The sequence below is a fragment of the Marmota monax genome, unplaced genomic scaffold, assembly GCF_021218885.2.
Source record: "Marmota monax isolate L192 unplaced genomic scaffold, Marmota_monax_Labrador192_F-V1.1 WCK01_AAM20220418_F8-fsc00013, whole genome shotgun sequence".
Lineage (NCBI taxonomy): Eukaryota > Metazoa > Chordata > Mammalia > Rodentia > Sciuridae > Marmota > Marmota monax.
The window spans coordinates 13,717,568-13,724,364 of record NW_026692202.1 but is presented as its reverse complement, the minus strand read 5'-3'; the positions used below and the strand labels follow the sequence as shown (position 1 = coordinate 13,724,364).

General features: G+C 34.7%; 1 non-coding gene across 1 annotated transcript; it reads left to right on the top strand.

Moving 5' to 3' along the window:
* The first annotated feature begins 6,183 nt into the window (after positions 1–6,183).
* On the top strand, positions 6,184–6,290 carry LOC124085184 (U6 spliceosomal RNA). Its single transcript, XR_006849367.1, has one exon. It is a non-coding gene; the product is annotated as a U6 spliceosomal RNA (small nuclear RNA).
* Positions 6,291–6,797: the final 507 nt, after the last annotated feature.

Here is a 6,797-nt window from a genome sequence, read left to right as displayed (position 1 = left end):
GGTGTTCAACATCCTACAGTGAAACTAACAGCCTCTCACAACATCAAAAACAACAACAAAACAACAAATTGTCAGTAGCGCCATTGTAAAGAAACATTGTTCTACAAAGATGAATCACTGGATGTCGATCTAGAGAGGAAGAGAGGTGCAGATGAGGAAATTCTTCAGCTAGAAGTATCTGCTGACAACACTTTCAGCAGCTGGAGTCTTTTATTCCTAACTAAGAATGCAGCAGTGTGCCACACCATTTGCTATGGTTGTGGAAGGATTTACAGAAGCACAGCAGATGTGGTCCTGACAAAGGAGGAATCAGCTTCCAACCACTGCTGGTATCATCCTTCTATTAATCATGACTTTTCTTTGTAGTTCAAAGGCTTTGACATTTTGTGACTTTGCTGATCTGAAGAGACTGTCCTCACGAAGCTAGCCATCTCCTAGAGATAGAAAATGACTACCTCAAGAGCATGAAAATCCTCAAGAATTCTCACACCCAACCACTACTTTCATTAGGCATGTACTCCAGATCTCTTTCTCTCTCCCATAATCACCTCAGAATTAGGTACTAGATATATGGTGACAGTCCCTAAAACCCTGAGCTTGCTTGTTAGTTATTAAAACTAGCCAAACCTAAACTGGCTTATTTTATGATGGAAAAACCACAGTAAAAATTCTTACCTATATTTCCCCCAACCTGCTCACTTGTCTCCACTAAATCTGATGCTTCTCAACGTGGTCCCATGTGAATGGCATGACATGGGCATCATTCTTGGGAACTATGAGTTTGGTAATTGATTTTTTTGTTGTTGTCGTTATTGTGCTGGAGATCTAACCTATGTCCTTACACAGGCTAGGCAAACACTCTACCACAGAGTCACATCCTCAGCTCAAAATCTGCTTTTACGATGGCAACTGACTTCTATCTGTGGATCTCAAAATACTGGAATAATAATAAAATCTACATTTTTAAGCAAGTAGATAATTTAAATGATCAGTTTATTTTTGTTTACCCTTTGTTTATATTCTTTTTTTCTGTTCTCTCTTGTTCTTTGTATTTAAAAAACAACTGCCATACATATAGCGTTGACTGTATTATAAGTGCTATATTTTTTACTATATACATGCATATTATTATTTTTTTAAATCTATTTATTCTTCATGAGAAAAACTATAACCATACATGGCATTTGTTCATAAACCTAGGTGAATTATCTCAGTGTTATTCACTATCCACCTGTTGCTAAAACATTCCACCTTCCTCATTTTATGCCATAGGCTTTGTTAAAATAATGCATCTATCAAATATTTAATAAAGTACTCTCATTTGTATTGCTTTGTAAACAATCAGTAATCCCCCTTCATCCATGCTAATGAGCCATGCATTGTTTATTTCCAAATAATTAATTTTCACCTGGTGTTATTAATGGCTATTTTGTATTGTAAACTAGCAACAGGAATGAACAATTTCAGAATTTTTATAATATACTTAACTCTTATGTGGCATGTAAATGGCTAGTTTTGTCAGATATCCATTGTCATTTCAAATATTGTATATATGCAACTTATTTAGAATACACTAAAACCTTTTATTAAAAAACTTATAAATTAGACTATTACATAGCCTTTTGTTTTTACTTTGCTCCTACATGGTTCTTCAAGATTTTGAAGATATCTCTTCAAAGACTTTTTTTTAAATTTCCTATTTTTTAAAAAATTTTGTAGCATAGTTTTTATTTTTAATATTTTGTAGCTGGGTTATCTACCATATAAAGATTTTTGCTCTAATATTTTCATTGTAGGCATCATTTTTCTTATTTTATGATGATTTATTTGCAAAAAAGTAAAATAAAAAAGAAACAGTTATAGCTGACTTTAATATGTGCTATTTCATTTTTTTTCTTTTTGCCTTTACATGATATATCTTTATCAGTCTCTATTTTCTTTTTTCTTCTTCTTCTTCTCCTTCTCCTCCTTCTCCTCCTTCTTCTTGTCCTTGTTCTTCTACTTTTCTAGGCCATAATTCCCTAGGCATGTCTCTTGAAAATTCCATTCAGTCGGATTTTAATAGGAGAGTTTAACCCTTCCAAGTTCAAAACTTTTAAGCCTGTTAAGCCTGAGTAGCCTCTTAACTTGCCTTTAAATTTCAAATGATGTTTTTATGCTTTTCTACATTCTCTCTTTTTATGTAGTTCTCCATGGGCTTTAGTCTCAACACCTTATTTGCTAGTACTTGGGAAATCATTATTTTGATATTCAAATTTTATAGATCTACATGGTAATAAAATGAATTTTAATGATCAAATTTACAATTTCTTTGATACCACCCAATATAATTCTGTATATTAGCATTACTTTTCATCCTTCATCTTTATTTCTTGGTTGGGTGATAGGAAGTTGTTATCATCTGAAATTTATAATACATATAAAAATAAGATTACTTATTACATGTTTTATATTCTATTTCAAGAATTAATTTTGGATTTTCTTTTTGTAATCTGTTTTCAAAATTTAATTCCACCTGGATTTAATGCTGTACACAGGCATTCTTTAGTCAATTTAAATTAATACAGTGGCTTGATTTAGTCATGTCTTGAGTAGCTTTGCTCTATGGAGAGTCTTTCCTTTTGTATTTCTTACTTTAATTTCTAGCTTCCTCTCAGTATCTTTCCCTTGACAATCTATTGACATTTCACATCATATTTTTATCTTTCCCACTAGAGTTTGTATTTGCTTAAATTGGGCTAAGGACACAAAACGATGCTTTAAAAATGTGCTTTGAATTTCTGATAAATCTTTTCTAAAAGTGTATCTTTGTAGTTTAATGTGTTTATATTTCTTTTATGTAACACTTGTTAATACACCAACATAACTTTTATACCTGCCTATTCTGATAAGAAAAAATATTGTCCAAATAAGATATTAATTTCTTCAGAAGCTTGCAATGAATTCATGGGCCATCTAACTCTAACACAACTTCCCTTAGATGGATTTTGAGCCAGAGGATTTATGAATGTGCAAAGCCTGTATTCAAATCTCTTTAGGCACAGAAGATATTCCTCATTTTTCGCCATCTTATTTTCTTTAGAAAGCTAACTTACAACTTGACGATTGGCAATTGACTTTTCATCTTCCCCTGATGAACACAATGTAAGACAAGTGACAGCACCTAGAATACAGTGCTCCTTGACTCTCATGATCACAATCCTTCCCAACTGCTATGTCCACACACCAGAGCTCTTTCATGTCTGCCACTGTCCGGAATGAAATTATGATAATTGTATTATATAAATCAAGAGAAAGTGCTACAAGTAGAAGAAATTGAATGATGGAATGGTCCTAGATGTTTGAAAAAGTAGCTTTTTCTTCCACAGAGAGGAAAATACCGTTTAGTTTAATGGTTAGTATAGACATTGGCCTTGAGGACAAGAGGCTGTCTATGGCAAAACAATGAAGATTAATGACCTTTAGGGTTTACACGTTTGTTATCCTCAGGAGACAAAGTACATGAAAACAACACCCACTAATTAGAGCTCTTCTTTCGGCTCAAGGACTTGTAATTATTATGGATAGTTCTTGTTGTCTTCATTTGGGGTTATGAATACCCATGTTTTGATATTTGTATAGGTGTCATAGCTTGAAGTTGGTAAAGACTTAGTCAAGCCATACTAATGATGATTTTGATACTTGCTCTCTTCAATTGACAAATGTGACATATTTCCTTGAGCACATTTTATGTTTCTATAGTGTCATATTAATTTCATACTGTACATGGCACTATCACTGCCTCATGGTTTAAAGCAACATGAACTTTTTACATGTAGGTATAAATCTAAACTGTGTTTCCTCTTCTCCCACAGATGATTTTTCCTAGCTCCCCATTCACAGCCCTGCAAGTTCTAGGACAATCCTGACCTAATCATCCCTAGGCAAATCTTCTAACACTAAGTTTTGTCACCTATGCCAGTGATCTTGCAGTGCATTAGAAAAGAAAAAAAAAAATCCCTTGGTTTTATTCTCCTAAGAGAGTTCTGAAAATTAAGCTCCTACCTTTTCCCTAGGGAATTTAAAACCCTTTCTTAGTTACCTACCCAGTCCTTCATATCCCTTGGGTTTACCATTCTCCTGTGACAAAGGAAAAAAGTCCTAATCCTGCCCTGAAATTCAAGCCTGGTCCCAGCTCTAAGGAGGACATTCAAAAGCTAACGTTTTGCCCCTCTACTTCCTAGCTAGAGCTGCTAAATATGTCCCTCTCAGAAGGCTGCCTTTGTCACTATAGCTTCTAACACTGACATCTGTCTTGACTCCCTTCCTATGTTGAAATTAATTGAGTCATAACTGAAGGCAGGAGGGGTTATGGTTTGTGGTTTCTAGCTACTTCTACAACCAAGTTATCAATAACTTTGGTGGTTTCACATAAAAAATTTTAAACTGAATTATTATCATGAATTTCACTAGAAAACCCCAAAATCAATCATCATTTTTTTTACCTAGAATAAAACAGCATTCATTATTCACCCTATGTTTACTCCTACTTCAGCCCCTCCCTTTTCCATGGTACAGCTAAGAGGATCCAGTCACTGTCATTACCTTTATTTTAGTGTACTTAATATGTATACATGTGTCTTTTGTGTGGTGCTGGAGATCAAACTCATGCCTCATAGGTGCTAAGCATGTGTTGTACCTGACATACACAAAACTCCAAAGAGATAAAGGAGCTTGTTATGGTTTGAATATGAGGTGTTCCCCAAAAACTTACATGTGAGACAATGCAAGAAGGTTCTGGGAAAAAAATAATTGGGTTACAAGAGTCTTAGCCCAATCAGTGAATTAATCACCTGATGGAATTAATTGAGTGGTAACTGAAGGCAAGTGGGGTGTGGCTAGAGCAGGTAGGGCTTTGGGGTTGTGGCTTTGGGATATATATTTGTATCTGGCAAGTGGAAATCTCTCTGTTTTCTATCATCATGTGAGCCACTTACCTCTGCCGTACTTCCACACTCTCCTGCCATGATGTTTATTCTGACCTGGAGCCCCCGGGGAAATGGAGCTGACTGTACATAGACTGAGATCTCTGAAACTATGAGCCCTTAAATAAACCTTTCCTCCTCTGCAGTTCTTGTCAGGTCTTTTAGTCACAGCAGTAAAAAAGCTGACTAAAACAGTGCTCCACAATGGAAATTATAGAAAACCAAAGAAAGAAATTGAAGAAGACCTTAGAAAATGGAAAGACATCTATGTTCTTAAATAGGTGGAATTAATACTGTCAAAATGGCCATACTACCCAAAGCAATATACAGATTCAATGCAATCCCATCAAAATTACAATGACATTCATCACACAATTAGGAAAAAAAAGACTTATTATATTCATTTAGAAAAGCAAGATACCCTGAATAGCTAAAACAATACTAAGCAAGAATATAAAGCAGGAGGCATCACAGTACCTGATCTGAAATTATGCTACAGAGCTGTAGTAACAAAAACAGTGTGGTGTTTGCATCAAAATAGGCATGAAGACCAGTGGAACGGAATATAAGACATGAAGAAAGTTACACATACCTACAGTCATCTGATATTTGATGAAGACAACAAGAATATATTTGTAGAAAAGACTATTTTTTTTGGCTAAAAAAGAAAGAATACAGTTGGCTTAAATATATCAATGATATTGGGGAAACTGGATACCTGTATAGAGAAAAATTAAACTAGACCCCTATTTCTCACACTGCACAAAATTCAAAATGAATCAATAACATAGGAATTAGACTAGAAACTTTACAACTGCTAAAAGGAAACATACAATCAACTTCAATCATATAGATACTGGCACCAACGTCCTTAGCAAGAACTTCAAAGTATAAGAAATTAAATCAGGAATCAATAAATGGGATACCATCAAATTAAAAAGCTTCTGCACAGCAAAGGAAATGATTAAAAGCATGAAGAGAGAGACTATGGAATGGGAAAAAAATCTTGCCCAGCTACTACCCAAATAGGATATTAATATCCAAAATAAACAAAGCACCCCCAAAATTTTAACACCAAAAAAAGTAATCAAATCAATAAATGGGCAAAACAACTAAACAGAAACTTCTCAAAAGAGGAAATACAAATGGCCAATAAATATATGAAAAAATGGTCAACATCTGTAGCAACCAGGGAAATTCAAATCAAAACTACACTAAGGTGCTCACTTTGGCAGCACATATATTAAAGTTGGAACCATACAGGGAATATTAGCATGGCCCCTGCACAAGGATGACATGCAGATTCGTGAAGCACTCCATATTTTTTTACAGAGACACACCCACATAATTACAGTTATGTCATATTAGGAAAAGGCACCAAAAACACATTGGAGAAAAGATAGCCTCTTCAACAAATGCTGCTGCGAAATCTGGAAATCCACATGTAACAAAATGAAGTTAAACCTTTATCTCTCACCATGCACAAAACTCAACTCAAAGTGGATCAAGGACCTATGAATCAAATCAGAGACCTTGAGCCTAATGGAAGAAAAAGTAGGCCAAAATCTCTATCATGTCAGATTAGGCCCCGGCTTCCTTAATAAATTTGCACCTATCGTGCAAAAATTAAACATTTTTAAAATCTATTTATTGCCTTTTGCCTAGTGTTTTTCATGAATTTTCTGGAATTGTCTCATTTGCCAAGAATGATGAAATACAATAAATACCCTGGTCGGGGAGGGCTACACTAAGATTTCATCTCATTCCAGTCTGAATGGCAATGATCAAGAAAATGAACAATAAATGCTGGTGAGGTAGTGGGAAGAAAGGTGC